This window comes from Somniosus microcephalus, chromosome 4 (genome assembly GCF_052327205.1).
Source record: "Somniosus microcephalus isolate GS21.2 chromosome 4, FLI_Smic_1.0, whole genome shotgun sequence".
Lineage (NCBI taxonomy): Eukaryota > Metazoa > Chordata > Chondrichthyes > Squaliformes > Somniosidae > Somniosus > Somniosus microcephalus.
In genome coordinates, this window is record NC_140990.1 from 274,386,294 (window position 1) to 274,404,196 (window position 17,903).

General features: G+C 46.9%; 1 protein-coding gene across 3 annotated transcripts in view; it reads left to right on the plus strand.

The window, feature by feature from the left end:
* scn1laa (sodium channel, voltage-gated, type I-like, alpha) overlaps window positions 1-17,903 on the plus strand; it is a 199,902-nt gene that overhangs the window by 117,138 nt on the left and 64,861 nt on the right. The gene's annotated exons all lie outside the window — the stretch shown is intronic.

Sequence of the window (17,903 nt, forward strand, 5' to 3'; positions counted from 1 at the left end):
GAGACCATGCTTGAGGTGGTCATCATTGAGGCTGTGACGATCGGTGAGGCTGAAACCATTGAAGATGACAGTATGCTCATACCTAATCCTCCTTCTCACATTCCACTTCCTCCTCATCTCACAATCCCTTCTCACTTATAAGATGGTGTAAACATGCACATCTTGCTTCCCCCCCTCCCCTCACTGCCACTACCCTTGTGCCTTTCTCCTTTCAGACACCCAAGAACTCTAACCTGCCCAGCCAGTGCAGGAAGAGCAAGAGGAGAGTGATGGAGAAGAAGAGACACAATCACTTGACCTCACACTCGCAGGCACCTGCTCATAAACTGGCACTGCGTGTACTTTAAAGGGTAGTATAGAAGTGGGACCTGCACATGGTGAGTCACCGGGCACGAGTTTTTAAAAAATTCGCTTGTGGAATCTGGGCGTCGCTGGCAAGGCTAGCATTTATTGCCCATCCCTAGTTGCGCTTGAAAAGGTGGTGGTGAGCCGCCTTCTTGAACCGCTGCAGTCTGTGTGGTGAAGGTAATCCCACAGTGCTGTTAGGTAGGGAGTTCCAGGATTTTGACCCAGCGACGATGAAAGATCAGCGATATACTTCTAAGTCAGGATGGTGTGTGACTTGGAGGGGAACTTGGAGGTGGTGGCGTTCCCATGTGCCTGCTGCCCTTGTCCTTCTAGATGGAAGAGGTCGCGGGTTTGGGAGGTGCTGCCGAAGAAGCCTTGGCGAGTTGCTGCAGTGCATCTTGTAGATGGTACAAACTGCAGCCACAGTACGCCGGTGGTGGAGGGAGTGAATGTTTAAGGTGTGGATGGGGTGCCAATCAAACGGGCTGCTTTGTCATGGATGGTATCGAGCTTCTTGAGTGCTGTTGCAGCTGCACTCATCCAGGCAAGTGGAGAGTATTCCATCGCACTTCTTACTTGTGCCTTGTAGATGGTGGAAAGGCTTTGGGGAGTCAGGAGGTGAGGCACTCACTGCAGAATACCTAGCCTCTGACCTGCTCTTGTTGCCACAGTATTTATGTGGCTGGTCCAGTTAAGTTTCTGGTCAATGGTGACCCCCCCGGGATGTTGATGGTGGGGGACTCGGTGATGGTAATGCCGTTGAATGTTAAGGCGAGGTGGTTAGACTCTCGCTTGTTGGAGATAGACATTGCCTGGCACTTCTGTGGTGCGAATGTTACCTGCCGCCTATCAGCCCAAGCCTGAATGTCGTCCAGGCCTTGTTGCATGCGGGCATGGACTGCTTCATTATCTGAGGAGTTGTGAATGGCGCTCAACACTGTGCAGTCATCAGCGAACATCCCTATGTTGGAGGGAAGGTCATTGATGAAGCAGCTGAAGATGGTTGGGCCTAGGACACTGCCATGAGGAACTCCTGCAGCGATGTCCTGGGGCTGTGATGATTGACCTTCAATTACCACAACCATCATCCTTTGTGCTAGGTATGTCTCCAGCCAGTGGAGCGCTTTCTCCCTGATTCCCATTGACTTCAGTTTTACTTCTTGCCACACTCGGTCAAATGCTGCCTTGATGTCAAGGGCAGTCACTCTCACCTCACCTCTGGAATTCTGCTCCTTTGTCCATGTTTGGACCAAGGCTGCAATGAGGTCGGGAGCCAAGTGGTCTTGGCGGAACCCATCAGTGAGCAGGTTATTGGTGAGTAAGTGCACTTGATAGCACTGTCGATGACATCTTCCATCACTTTGCTGATGATTGAGAGTAGACTGATGGGGCGGTACTTGGCCGGGTTCGATTTGTCCTGCTTTTTGTGGACAGGACATACCTGGGCAGTTTTCCACATTGTCGGATAGATGCCAGTGTTGTAGCTGTACTGGAACAGCTTGAGTAGAGGCGTGGCTAGTTCTAGAGCACAAGTCTTCAGCACGATAGCCGGGATGTTGTCGGGGCCCACAGCCTTTGCTGTATCCAGTGCGCTCAGCCATTTCTTGATATCACGTGGAGTGAATCGAATTGGCTGAAGACTGGCTTCTGTGATGGTGGCGACCTCGGGAGTAGGCCGATACGGATCATCCACTCGGCACTTCTGGCTGAAGATGGTTGCAAACACTTCAGCTTTGTCTTTTGCACTCATGTGCTGGGCTCCACCATCATTGAGGATAGGGATATTCATGGAGCCTCCTCCTCCCATTAGTTGTTTAATGCTCCACCACCATTCAGAACTGTATGTGACAGGACTGCAGAGCTTTAATCTGATCCGTTGATTGTGGGATCGCTTAGCCCTGTCTATAGCATGCTGCTTCCACTTTTTAGCATGCACGTAGTCCTATGTTGCAGCTTCCCCGGGTTGGGACCTCATTTTTAGGTACGCCTGGTGCTGCTCCCGGCATGCTCTTCTATATTCCTTATTGAACCAGGGTTGGTCCCCTGGCTTGGTGGTAATGGTAGAGTGAGGGATACGCCGGGCCATGAGGTTACAGATTGTGGTGGAATACAATTGTGCTGCTGCTGATGGCCCACAGCGCCTCATGGATGCCCAGTTTTGAGCTGCTAGATCTGTTCTGAATCTATCCCATTTAACACAGTGGTAGTGCCACACAACATGATGGAAGGTGTCGGACTTTGTCTCCACAATGACTTGCGGTGGTCACTGTTAACAATGCTGTTAAGGACAGATGCATCTGCGACAGGTAGATTGGTGAGGACGAGGTCAAGTAGGTTTTTCCCTCGTGTTGGTTCTCTCACCAGCTGTCGCAGGCCCAGACTGACAGTTATGTCCATCAGGACTTGGCCAGCTCAGTCAGTAGTGGTGCTACCGAGCCACTCTTGGTGATGGACATTGAAGTCCCCCACCCAGAGTTCCCTACAGCCAGGGCAGGGGGAAAGGGTAATGCAGGTGCTAGCTCCCCATTGTCACTGTCAAGTAGCATTGAGGACTCGGGCTCCAACGTTGCACAGAAATTTGTGCAGAGCTTGGAACCCATGATTTCTAGGATGGAAGTGATAGACAACTCATTACAGCACTTGTGGAAACAACCATGATGCTGGGTGTGATGGGCGATGTCTCAGCTTCCATTTAGCACAAGCGGAATCGATCCAATGTCTGAGTGCTGCTGTGGAAGCTCAGGCTTCTGTCATGAAACCTCAACCTGCTGCCACGCAAGCTCAGACTGCTCTCATGCAGGCTCAGCTTGCTGCCACGCAAGCTCAGACTCTGCCATCCTGGTTGCATTTACCAGTGTGGAAAGGGGCTTGCAGGATATCACAGCAGTCCAACAATTGGTCCTCCAACAGATAACTAGGATTGCTGAGGTACCACCTCAGGGGAGTGCCAGTGACTCCATGGAGCACAAACCTGCTGACCTCTCTCAGGATGACAGCATTCGTACTTACACCACTGCCACTCCGCCAGGGCCCTTGCTGTTGCTTGTCAGCTAGCCAGCCCAAACTGCTGCCATCCATGCCGAGGTGGTGCAGTCTACAGCTGGGCCTTCTCGACCCAGAGCTGCTCGAGGCCATCCTGCAAGGCCATCTGCAGTCTCCCTCACTGAAAGTCAGCAGCCTTCCACCAGCCATGCTGCAGCCACTGGGGTAGCACTTTGTAGGTTCACTAGGCACAAAGGCACACAGAAGACAGGCACTAAGGGAATGCACAAGGGTGATTAGTTGACTTTGTTATGTAGTGTTGGATTGAATGTTTTATAAATGTGGTTTGGAATGTTTGTTTTGTGGTGGCTTTAATTTCAGCATTGTGGCCAAGAGGACGCTGTGATGTTCCGTGACAGAGGGATGGTAAGGTGGGAAAGTTTTAAACAACGGGGATTTGGGGTTTCATTTAGGGGAACTAGAGTCTGATGATGCGCTCAGGGACAGTCTGTCCAGAACATGGATATGTCCTTCCTTCCTCCTCCTCCTCCTTCTCTTCCTCTTCGTCCTTCTCCTCCTCCTCCTGAGGTGGTCGTGGAATCTGTGGTGGCAAGGGCTGCGCCTTCATGGTGGCCAAGTTGTGGAGGATGCAGCAGACCACCACGAATTGGGATACCCGCTCCGGCGAGTATTGAAGGGCTCCTCCCGAGCGGTCAAGGCAGCGGAACCGTTGCTTGAGCACCCCGATGGTCTCTTCAATGACGTTCCTCGTGGTACCATGGCTCTCATTGTATAAGTGCTGGCCACGAGTGGTGGGGTGGCAGAGGGGAGTCATAAGCTAGGTATAGAGCGGATAGCCCTTGACACCCAGCAGCCACCCTCGGGTTCGATGTGGTGGTTGGAAGATTACTGGCACAGCAAACTGGTGCAGGACGAAGGCATCATGACTGCTGCCAGGATAGCGGGCATTCACCAGCATAATGTGCTGGGCGTGGTTGCACACCAACTGCACATTAAGTGCATGGTACCGTTTGCGGTTACTGAACGTCTCACCATTGAGATGCAGTGCCTGCAAAGTCACGTATGTGCAGTCGATGGCACCCTGTGCCATGGGGAATCCCGATTTCCTGGCAAAGCCAAAGAAGTGGATGGAAGCGAGGCAGCTGTCATTTATTTCCCCGAAAGCTGCCTTAACTGCCGCCGTTAAGGTGCCAAATTTAGTGGCCTACATCTCTATGCATCTTCCATTCTTCAGATAGTGGGCTATTGTGTTCTCTTCCCTCCTTCCATTCTACCATCAATGAAAGAGCATTCAGCAACCCTGCCCCAGACAATTAAATGTTTCCCTTAAATCCATCTGCCTGCTTCATCTATTCACAACTTCAAAGCCTCCTTTAAATCCACCTCTTTAGTAATGTCTTTAATCACCTCCCCAATTCCTTCCTATTAATGGATTAATGAAAATATATTGGGCCATAATTTGCGACCCCTACAGGTGCGTATGAGGTGTACACGTGCCCATAAAGGCCACGCAAGTTCCGGGTTTAGGCATGCGAAGCACATGCGCTAAAACCCGGAACTTGCTGCGTTTACCAGCGTAAGAGTTTTAAAAAACATAAAAACAAAATGTTTTCATTCATTTAAACATTAAAACACATGTACAATAAGGTAAGTTTATTTTTAGACCATTTAAAATATATAAATTTATTTTTCAAAAAAATACATTTTTGTTTTAAATGTTTAATTATATTACATTTTAATTAATTCTAAACATGTAATTTTTTTTAATGTATTTGTTATATTAAATCTATTTTTAATGTCATCCCCATTCATGCTTATGGAGGCCCACGTGATCCCAGCGGTGCTTACGAACCGCATGCGCCCCTGGGATATGTTGGCCTCTACGCATAGAGGCCCAGGAGCGCATGTGTCCGAACCTCCGGGACCATCAGGTAAGTTTGTAGATTTTTTGATGGTCAGAGGCATCCGCCCGCGGGAATTCTCCAGCCACAAATTCAGCCCCATTATGGATAATTGAGCCGTGCATGGGGGTTAACCACTGACCTTTCACCTCTGGAATCTGAGTTTAATTCCAGACTGAAAAGATGAAAATCACTCTGTCTGCAGGCTGTATGTGAAAACAGTTTGGCCAGCCTCAGCCCAGTTCAGCCAGCCTCAGCCCAGTTCCTAGTGGGCATGGTCCTACATTACAAACTTATATCTAATTTGTCACCAATTGGCAATCTCACTGGGAAATGGGAAAAAATGTCATTGCTGGGACAGAGTGGAGGACACTTCACTGTATTTAGCCACTCTGCATTTAGCTATGCTTTGCCTGACTGGGAGTGTTTAATGCTAGCACCGGATTCCCAAAATAGGAAGTGTTCCATGTCTCTCTTACTCTTAAAATCTTGTTCTGATATGAGCATAAAAATTAAATTATTTTGATCTATTATGCATTGTTTACATCATAAGGAATTGATCCTACAATATTTTATAATGTTTTTAAAATTCTAATGTAAGGTTGAAATAAAGTGTGGCATGTTATAATATAAAAATGACTGTAAATAAGGACTTCAGTTGTAAATGATTGCTATCTCATGGGGTTGTACATGTGATGATTGAAAAACTGCCTGTTAAAGTGTCCAAGACCAAAGACTGAAGGTGTTATTGCATCTTTCAGATCATTTCTATAACCCCAGTAGCATTACCAGTTATATTATTAAAAATCTGGTTAATCGCAGGAAAATCTCAATTCTGTTGGCTGCTCAGAACACCCATTGAAAACTTGGTCCAAGTGTTTCTTAGTGAATAATAGTGAAAACTATTTGCCAGCCTATTCTACAGCCAATCACATTTAGCATTTTGATCAATGGGTATAATAATTTACACAAAATGACAAAAAAATGTTCAGGCTTTATTTACGTACCATTATCATGCTCTGTACAATACCGTGACATTTTCAATTTACATAAATTGATTGCAAAGGAGGTGTAGTTAAACCAAATTTTACACATTATGATGTGTGGTCGTCGTCATATGTGTCTTCACACTGTTCCCTTTGGGGAACTGTATGAAGTGGTGGAAGGATTTCTGGCCGCGATTAACGCTCCTTCTGTGACCGTAACCATCTTTGTACCAGCCATTAGGGTGGTCAGTCCTATGGCGGGAGGGTTTTACGGGCTCCCACAACCCATACGAGGGGGGAGCCACCCACACCCACGGACGCAAGTATCCCGCTGGATGTCAACCCAGAATTTAGAGCCGGAGCTCTGACTCCACTTGCCGGGACTGTCTGGAGCGGGGTTGGAAACCCTACGCCTTCTGGCCCAGTGGCGGGGATGCTACCGCTACGCCAAAGGCCCACTCCTATGATGTGTGGTGCAACATCATTACCAAACTGAGTCACAATGACAATAACATGTTCAAAATGATAATATTTCTCTTTTGTGGGATAAACCGATTTAATTGTAAACAAAATTGTTTAATGTTAAAATCGTCCAGTGTTTAAACCTAACAGTGTGATGGTTACTATTTAAAAATAACACAGGACTGTAACTTTAAATTTAGAGACATTGGTCCTCCATTCTGTTACTTAATATTATTTGCTTTACAAAACATTTTGTTTATTGTATAATAGTTATTTTTAAACATATAAATATCAACTCAGCATATGTGGTTTAATAAATGTTTTTATTCATAAACATTATTGGCTAGAGAGACATTTGATTATTTTGGCTATTTGTAATTGTAAAGATTATGATAGAATAGGAAGATGACATTATTCACTATCAGTATCCCTCTAAGCTAAGATGCTGTGCCTGTTCATGTCATCATTTATATGTTTCAGTTGACCTACTTTTGCTAGCGATGCAGAATGTGTCATTTTTCATAGTGTCTAGCAATAACTTGAGGTGAACAACTTTGCTGATCTTAAAATACAGTAGATATTTATGGAGATGGAGCTTGAATCATTGAAAATGTAAATATGGGGAAGTGCTTAGTTAAATAATATAGGAAAGAAACTGCAGTGAAAATAATCAAGCAAGTATTAGTTCATATACCTTGATGATAAAACAGCCATTTCACAGAAATTCATCTGTATGCCTTTCAGTTGACAACATTTGTAATTGTATGTGCATGTTGGATTTATCAGACTTGGTTCAGTTCATCTGAGAGGGTGAGTCAGCCATTCAGGGAGAGACTCTGCTCTGGGAGCCATTTTCTGCATGCTTTGCCTTAAGGGTTTTACAGTATTTGGTGCGACTGAATAACTGGAAAAGCTGGATGATTAGAAAGGTGGCATCAGCTTCAGAATGAAGCAGGGTTTTTCATCCTCCGAATGCTGTAAATTAGCACCTACAGAAGCTGGGCAGTGAACTGCAAAAAGAAGGCAGTGGAAGGAGTAAGAAGCAACTGAAAGCTTATTTTATTTTTTAAAAAAGCTATTATGTTCGACATTCTGTTTGGCTGCATGTTTTTAAATGCAATAATTGCACATTAAGGTTATAAAGGAACTAGCCTTCTGTCACATCTCTATTTTTTGTCCATTTTTCTACAGAAAGTATTTTGGAAAAAAGAGCTATTTTTAAATGTTGGCTTTTTAAAGTAAAGTATATTAACACACTATCTTTAAAAAAATCACCTAGATGAAAGCTGGTTAGTATGCTAATGTACGTTCTTTTTCCCCCAAGGACTGTAAACCACTCTTGATAATCGATAAATACTTTACACCTATTATGTGCTGAGGCCTGTGGCTCTGGGTCCGTGGCAGCAGTTGGCTGAAATATGCTTTCCCCTTGGGTTGCGAACGGGAGATATAAAAACACAGAGGCAGGTGGTCAGTCAGGTCCAGCAAAGGCTGTAAATTCCGTCAGGCTCTAAATGTAAAACTCAGAAGGAGAATTAAAGAGGTTAGTTAAGAGTTATAGGGCTAGCAATTCGGCTCCGTAGTGCCCAAATTTTCAGCGCTACGGGTGTCAATTTGTGCTGAAAATAGCCTCTACGCTGCATGAGCTTCTGCTGTGGGCTACCAGAAGCCATTTTGGTTAGGGCAGCCATTAGGAGTGTGTGGCGGAAGTATGTAGAGTAGGCAAATCGTGATGTCAATCAGCTTGCAACACTGATTTGACGCCAGCATTGCCATTTTTGTCCTCCATGCTGGAGCTAATGTCCTGTCTTAACCTTGCACAGTTGAACATGTGTGCAGCAGCAGCAAGGACCCCCCAACAGTGATATGTAAAGGGACCAACGACGACTCTCATGTTAGTTGCTGATTAATTTCTACTGGCTCTGTGTAAGTTGGAAAAGTGTTTGGTGCTTTCCAAAGTTGTTTAAAGTTGGTGAGGGAAGGTGCTACAAGTGGAGAAGGCCTTGGTTCTGACTTCAAGGGTTCTGGTCAGACCACTTGCTCCCTGTCAAGGGTGCTGTAGTCACCATCCCCCTTGGCCTACAGCATGACAGGGAGATGGAGCAGAGGCAGCAAAGAAGAGGACAAGCTGCTCACAGAGGGATAAGGAGGCAACTAGCATATCCCTTCTCCGGCTGGGCTGTCTGTGATCACCTCATTCGTCTATGGTTCCACTGAACACAACCCCAAATCCCCATTGTTGTGCTAAACTTGTATCGAACCTTGGTTAGACCACACTTGGAGTACTGCGTACAATTCTGGTCGTCATATTATAAAAGGGACATAGAGGCACTGGAGAGGGTGCAGAGAAGATTTACAAGGATGATACCAGAAATGCAAGTGTTTACCTATCAGGAAAGGATAAACAGGTTGGCCTAGAAATTCATTAGGGCGCTGCCAGCTTTGCGCCCAGTTAACGCCTAAAGAGTGATTTTGCGGCAAAAATGAGTTTGCGCAGATATTCAGCGCAGCGGTATTGGTGGCGGTAGCCGTTAGCGCTGCGCCGGCACCGATGACGTCATCGGTGTGCGCAGTGCCCCGGTACCGGCCCGATCCCCATATTTAGTTGCGGCCGCAAACAGCGACCAGAGAACGGGGGCGTACTGAATCCTTAGTGGGGCGCTTTAAAGGGGAAGGTGTGGCCGGCCGCTTTTTCGGCGGCCGCCTGCTCACACCTCCTTCCCCGGCCTCCTCCACCCCCCCCCCCCTGCCGCGGCATTGCCGGCTGGTTTGCGGGAGCCCGGCACTTCTCCGTTGTGCCGGGCTCTTTTGCCGGCACTCGCGATCGGGGCTCCGGCTGTTGCAGGCACCTCCCCCTTAAGAGAAGGAGGAGGCCTGCAGTACCGCAGCCTGCCGCTCCGCAGCGGCTGGCGCAGCGGCACCAAGAGCGCTGATATTCCGTGTCAGTGCCCCAAGCGGAGGCGGGCACACCCTGGTATAGCGCCCGGCTCCGAATTGGGGCGCTAACGATGAATATCTGACGATCGCTATAGGCTTCCCGCCCAGTGCTAACTTTTGGGCGCTAGCCAGCTGGCGGGGCCATAGTGAATTTCTAGGCCGTTGGGTTTCTTTTCTCTTGAAAAGAGAAGGCTGAGGGGTAACCTAATAGAGGTGTTTAAAATTATGAAAGGTTTTGATAGAGTAGATACAGAGAGAGTGTTTCCACTTGTGGGGAAGAGCATAACTAGAGGCCATCAATATAAGATAGTCACCAAGAAATCAAATAGGGAATTCAGAAGAAACTTCTTTACCCAAAGAGTGATGAGAATGTGAAACTCGCTACCATAGGGAGTGGTTGAAGCAAATAGTATAGATGTATTTAAGGGGAGGCTGGACAAGAATATGAGGGCGACGGGAATAGAGGGTTATGCTGCTAGAGTTAGATGAGGAAAGACAGGAGGAGGCTCGAGTGGTGCATAAACGCCGACATGGACTGGTTGGGCCGAGTGGCTTGTTCTATGCCATATAGCCTATGTAATCCTATGTAATTGTACAACAGTCACACACCTTACCATCCCTCTGTTCCGGGCCATCACAGCGTCCTCTTAGCCACAGTGCTACAATAAAAGCCACCACAAAAGAAACATTCCAAAACAACTTTATTCATCAACCCATTCAATATTACATAACAAAGTCAACTAATCACCCATGCATTCTATTAGTGCCTGTTTTCCATGTGCCTTTGCTTGTCCTAGTGCTCCTATGAAGTGCTACCCCAATGGCTGCAGCATTGCTGGTGGAAAGTTGCTGACTTTCAATGGGGGAGACTGCAGATGGCCTTGCAGGACAACCTTGAGCAGCTCTGGTCCTTGAAGGTCCAGCTTTAGACTGCACCACCTCGGCATGTGCGGCAGCACTCTGCGCTGGCTGGCTGATAGACAACAGCAAGAGCACTGGCGGAGTGGCTGTAGCGGGTGGATGAATGCCCTGAGAGAGGACAGCAAGTTCTTGCTCCACAGAGCCACCACAACTCCCCTGGGGCAGCACCTCAGCAATTCTAGCACTCTGTTGGAGGACAGATTGCTGGACTGCTGTGACACCCTGCAAGCCCCTTTCTATACTGGTAGACGCATGACAGAAGTCTGAGCTTCTGCTGCAGCACTCAGACATTGGGTGGCTTCTGCTTGTGCTACAATGGAAGCTGAGACATCAGCCATCAGACCCTGCATGATGGCTGTGTCCACAAGTGCACAATGGAGTTGCCCATCACTTCCATGCTGGAAATCATGGGTTCCAAGCTCTGCGCAATGCCCTGTGCAAGGTTTGTGCCGGACTCCTCCATGCTCCTTGACATTGCACTCAGGCTTTCTGGCAGGCCTGCTAATGCACCAAGCATTTCATTGTGCATACCCATCAGCCGCCTTCTGTAGGCCGCCCCATCGAAGTCCTCATCCGAGTCCTGTGCAGCAGAATTCGTGTGCGACCTTGCCCTCCAGGGAGCAGGCACCTGCGCTACTCTTTCCCCCTGCCCTGACTACAGGCCACTCGTGCCCAGTGTCTTGCCATGTGCAGATCCCACCTCTAACCTATCCTCTAAAATACGCGGAGAGTCAGTATCTGAGCTGGTGGGTCCTCAGTGAACCAGGGGTTGGTCATCTGGTTTGATGGAGTTGGAGGAGTGAGGGGTATGCCAGCCCATGAGGTTAGATTGTTGTGGTATACAATTCTGCTGCTGCTGATGGCCCACAGCGCCTCATTGATGCGCAGTTTTGAGCTGCTAGATCTGTTCTTAATCTACCCCACTTAGCACAGTGGTAGTGCCACACAACACAATGGAGCATGTCCTCAGTGTGAAGACAGACTTTGTCTCTTCATGGTCTGTGGAGACTAGCACCTCTGTACCTGAGAGATTGTCTAAGCCAAAATCCTAAATTTGCAACGTCTTCACATTCCTGTCAAATTTCTTTAATTCAAATTCTATATAATGTTCCATTTTTATACAAAATGAATACTGTAGGGGTTTTTTTCCTGCTCTCTTGCCCGTTCTGGCCCCCTGCCAGGCTTCGTGCAAGAATTACCCTTGAGTGGTTCGACCCACCCCCCCTACGGTTCTAGACCTTGGACTTAGATGCAGAGAACAGTAGTGCAGAGAAGAGGACTCAATAGACCAGGCTGAATAGCACGAAATGGATGCTTTTATTTTTGAACAGTTTGAAGCATTACAAAATACATGTCATAGGCACAGATTAAAGTAACTACAATCATGCACAAATTTATGAACTTGACTCTATGCAAATGGGGAACACACGGCACATCGAAAAAGGGGAAACACATTACGATTTCCCTTAACTCCCTCCCCTATACCTAAACTAAGTTTCGACCTGGGGAACTTGGGATCATGCTCACCACTCTCGAAATCGCGAAAAGGGGTTCGCAGCCTTTTTGACACCGCTTCCCGTCGTCACGTGGATTGGAAGCTTCTGGCGCAGTCGATATTCTCTCCTCCCTCGAGGCGGTGGGGTAGACCCAGCCTCGATGAGCGCTCGTCAAGGTTGAGATCCACTAGGCCTGTCGTGGATTTTTGTTCGTGGAGTAGACCTAGATGCAGGTTATGCACATGGGAGAATCTTGTGGCATCGATCGCCGGTTCTCCAGAGGGTTTCTTCTCCGTCGGCCTGGGTCGTCGATGATCTCCCGACCCCAGTACCCGGGCCACCCTTGTCGTCTTCTCGTCGTGGCCGAGCCTTGTTTGGCTGAACACCGGCCACGTTGTCCTTTTTCCGAAACCGTCCGTCTTTAAAAAGACGAAAACGTTTTCATCGATCTGCCGAAGTGGAAGAGGCGCCGATCCGGGCACCGTCCGCCCTTCGTTCGTTCCTCGTAGAAGAAAGTTCTTGAAGAAATGGAAGCCTGAAGTCGCCCAACAAGAAGCCGTAGCAGTGAAGAAGTAACTCAGATGGACCCCCAATCCACAGCCACACTCTTTTGGGACAGTCTTATCTCCCGCCAAATCATAGTCCTGTCTTTGTATTAATTTTGGCGGGCAGAGATCTCTGCAGGGGCGCCTCGTCCTGCAACGGAGCCGGTGATAACTTGAACTGGCCTTCCTGGCCGATAATGTCTGTTAATGTCCTTTGCATTGTCACCGCGGCTCGGTTCGCATATTGATCGGTCCGGACATTTTCCTTGATGGCTGCTAAACGGTTTTTCCTTTGTACAATAAATGGGTATAAGTGTTTTTACATTGTCCGCCCATATCTTGATGGGCCCCATCCTGTACTTATAATCCATTGAATATGTATGCTGTTGCTCTGAGTTTCGGTTCCCAGATACTGGCTTTCGCGGGTTTACTGTCTTCAATCCACAACCTGTCTAGCTTGCAGTAACAGAAATAAACTGGTTCAGAAACTGATCACGGGGCCTGGCGGCCATTTTGTATGCCCTTTTATCAAAGGTTTTTCTGTGCAAGCTTACTTTGGTCAATAAACAGTCTTATTTTATCCAGTTTTCTTGCGTGATTTTTGCTGAAAATTTTCGAATCTTACAATACATCGGTTAGCAATCTATTATATTAATAGTTTTCATCAAAATCTTGAGGGAAGTGGCGGTAGGGATTGTGGATGCATTGGTAATAATTTTCCAAAGGTCCCGGCAGACTGGAAAGCTGCTAATGTAACGCCCTTATTTAAAAAGGGCAGTAGACAGAAGGCTGGAAACTATAGACTGGTTAGCCTAACATCTGTGGTAGGTAAAATATTGGAGTCCATTATTAAGGAGACAGTAACAGGACATTTGGATAATCATAATTTAATAGGACAAAGTCAGCATGGTTTTATGAAGGGGAAGTCATGTTTGACAAATTTGCTGGAGTTCTTTGAGGAAGTAACATATAGGGTGGATAAAGGGGAACCAGTGGACGTAGTGTATTTAGACTTCCAAAAGGCATTTGACAAGGTGCCACACAAAAGATTATTGCTTAAGATAAAAAATCATGGGATTGGGGGTAATATTCTGGCATGGATAGAGGATTGGCTATCTAACAGAAAGCAGAGAGTTGGGATAAATGGTTCATTCTCGGACTGGCAATCAGTAACTAGTGGTGTTCCACAGGGGTCAGTGCTGGGTCCCCAACTCTTTACAAGCTATATTAACGATTTGGAGGAGGGGACCGAGTGTAACATATCAAAGTTTGCAGATGATACTAAGATGGGAGGGAAAGTAGTGAGTGAGGAGGACATAAAAAACCTGCAAGGGGACATAGACAGGCTAAGTAAGTGGGCAGAGATTTGGCAGATGGAATACAATACTGGAAAGTGTGAGGTTATGCACTTTGGCAGGAAAAATCGTAGAGCAAGTTATTATCTTAATGGCAAGAAACTGGAAAGTACTGAAGTACAAAGGGATCTGGGGTCCTGGTGCACGAAACTCAAAAGGTTAGTATGCAGGTGCAGCAAGTGATTAAGAAGGCCAATGGAATGTTGGCTTTCATTGCTAGGGGGATAGAATATATAAATAGGGAGGTATTGCTTCAGTTGTACAATGTATTGGTGAGACCGCACCTGGAATACTGCATACAGTTTTGGTGTCCATACTTAAGAAAAGACATACTTGCTCTCGAGTCAGTACAAAGAAGGTTCACTCGGTTAATCCCGGGGATGAGGGGATGGACATATGAGGAGAGGTTGAGTAGATTGGGACTCTACTCATTGGAGTTCAGAAGAATGAGAGGCGATCTTATTGAAACATATAAGATTGTGAAGGGGTTGGATCGGGTGGATGCGGGGAAGATGTTCCCGATGATGGGTGAAACTAGAACTAGGGGGCATAGTCTTAGAATAAGGGGCTGCTCTTTCAAAACTGAGATGAGGAGGAACTACTTCACTCAGAGGGTGGTAGGTCCATGGAATATGCTGCCCCAAAAAGCTGTAGAAGCTACATCATTACATAAATATAAAACAGAAATAGACAGTTTCCGAGAAGTAAAGGGAATAAAGGGTTATGGGGAACGGGCAGGAATTTGGACATGAGTCTAGGTTCGGATCGGTCATGGCCCTGTGGGTAGCGGAGCGGGCCCAGGGGCCATGTAGCTTGATCCTGCTCCTATTTCGTGTGTCTAATTCTGTTAGATTCAGGAGATGGTTCAGTGATAGTAGATTGGCGGTTAGGATCAGATCAGCCATGATCTTATTGAATGGCGGAGCAGGCTCGAGGGGCCGATTGACCTACTGCTGCTCCTATTTCTTATGTTCTTATGAAAGTGATGCAAGTGCAGGTACTGTGGTTCTCTTAAGCCACAAGAACAGTTGAAAAGCCATCCGTATGAAAGAACCTGTATTAAAAAAAATCACACCCTGAAATGATGCTATGGGATATTAGCATACGAACACTTAATACTGTATACCCAACTGAAATTTGTCTCTCCATTATTTTAGCAGAGTATTATCTCATTTATTTTAAACAGGTTAATGCCCCCACTAAAATATCAGAGAGGAATTTCAGATGGACTTATTTGTATGCTAGTATCCTAAAAGGAAATTTCAAGCTCCTTGTGCTTTGCTAACATGCTCGTAAACAGCCACCAATTGTCTTAGAATAATTTACAAGCCCTGCTTATTCATGCAGTACAAGAGTGGGAGAAGAATGGAAGAGTTTTATGTCAGACATGCTTAGTGTATTTCTTTTCAATATTTGCGACAAGGATCTGGTTACAGTTTATCAAATTAGTAATATTATGCAGTTGTGTAACTGGGATAAAATGTGTGATTAATGATAGTGATGAGTAAACATACATGCAGGCAATATGAAAAAACAACGCAGACACATGAGTCAGTACAAAGACTGCTAATGTGTATTGACTGTATTCAGTGTGTAAATGATAATACATTTGATCATTTATATGATTCGCTTGACATTTGCTTTTTGGAACAATGCCCACTTTCAAAATGAATTGTTAATAAACCTATTTTTTAGTTAAATGTTTAGAAGACATGAAAAAGCATTTAAATTAAACATTAAAAGTCTGACTCAAACTTGCAATATTTTATTTACCTGTGACCTTGCATTCCTTATTCATGTAGTAATGAATGAAGGCAAATTTGATTTTTGTCTGTTCTAAGTTTTTCAAAGAACTGCATACATTGTAAGTGTTACAGGTATATTGGCCTAGAAATTCAGTTGGCGCCGCGCCAGGGCTTTAGCGCCGGAAATTTAGCGCCGGCGCTAAGTCCCCCTGCGCGCGCCAAAAATTCAGTAACGCCGCGCCCAAACGGCTGCCGGCGCTGCAGGAGGGTGTCAGCGCCTCGAAATGGGCGCTGACTGCCGCATTGCGGCGCAATTCCGGCGCTGCGGCACCCGATGCGGTGCGGCAGGCTGGGGAACTGCAGGCCTCCTCCTTCAGTTAAGGAGGAGCTGCCTGCACCCGCCCGCTGGCCGTTGAAATCTTGAAAAAAATGAGCCCGGCACCTCGGAGAAGTGCCGGGCTCACAGGCCAGACGCATCTGTTCCACGGTGGGGGGGGTGGAGGAGTCCGGGGAGGGAGGTGCGGTCAGGCGGCCGGCGGGAAAGCGGCCGGCCGCCGTGCGACCTTAATGCGCCGGCGCTAACTCGCGTAGGACTCTGCTCAAACATCGTTAGTTGCGGCTGCCACGGGCGAGGCGGCCGCAACTCAATTTCGGCGTTGGGGCCCGTCACCACGGCAACCGGGACGCTGCGCACACCGATGACGTCATCGGTGCCGGCGCAGCGCAACCGGTCTAACGCCGATGGCAGGGCCCCACTGAATTTACAAACCGGCCATAACTCCGGCGCTAGGCCCTCTAGCGCCTCAAATGGGGCGCTAACCCGACTGAATTTTCAGCCCATTGTTTTTTCTGCCATAGAAACAGCCATTTAAGTTAAGAGCTAGAAAATTAGGGAACCTATGAATTTCATCTGTGCACAATGTACAAAACTATAAATATTTCTTCAACAAAAACAAAATACCACAGATGGTGGAAATCTGAAATAAAAACAGGAAATGCTGGAAATACTCAGCAGGTCAAGCAGCATATGTGGAGAGAGAAACAGATTTTATGGCCGGGATCTTACCTGAAGAGGCGCGTTGGGAGCGGGACTGCTGTCTTTCGGGTTTTAGTCCTGCCCTCAGCGACGCACAGATGCTATTTTGCGTCAATTGGCCTTGTTAAGTCCGCCCTGCAGGCTTGCCGGCCGATTAAGAGAAAGCCGTCAGTTGGTGACGTGTCATCTGCCGGTTTTCTTAAAGGGGCCACCACCATTTCTTTTTGACAGATGATTTTTCAGTATTTGACAGCTTTGAGGTGCTGCAAACACTGACAATCACTGTACAAAGGTGAGCCCTTGTACCTAGGCTCTCCAGTGACTCTCTCTTTAGGCTAAAACAGATGGCAGCTGCAGGTGAGGCTACAGAAGCGATCTGTCACTGGTCAGAGGTTCTCCCAATGAAGTGGGACTACACAAACACTTCAAAGCTTGTCACCTACAAAAAATTCTAAACACATTAAAAATGACTTTCCCAACATTTTCTTACCTCTGCAACTCACCAGTGTCCCATTGGATCCTTCACACCACTTCTGCAGCTGTCATCTATACACAAACATTACAGTAGACCCACAGCACGCCACACTTACCCTGGCGGGGTTTCCCGACATCGGGAAGCCCGCAGTAGAAGTGTCAAAATTGGAAAAAGCCTCTTAACTGCCTGCTAACTACCTGTTAACAAGCAGTTAAGTGGCTATAATCCTCTTCCCGCCACTAGGAGTCGGATCCCTGCGCAAAATCGGGTTCGGGACCCGCTGCCAATCTTTTTGATTTTGCCAGCAGTCCCGCCTCCAAACCCGACCCCCGACCGGCAAAATCCCCCCCAATGTTTCAGGTCGATGACCTTTCATCAGAACTGGAAGAAGTTAGAGATTTAACAATTTATAAGTAAGTACAGAGCCAGGTAAAAAGGGAGGGGGAAGAAAGAATAAAAGGGAAAGTCTCTGATAGAGTAGAGTACAGAAGTGATTAAATGACAAAAGGGATGATGGTGCAAGGCAGAAGCAGGATTATAATAGGACAATAAAGAAACAAAAGATGGTTCCAGTTGTAAATTGCAACTGCAGAACCATTACTAGCCCATACTGTTCGAGAAAATGGGAGCGGTGATTATAATCTGAAGCTGTTGAACTCAGTGTTGAGGCGGAAAGGTAGTAAAGTGCCTAAT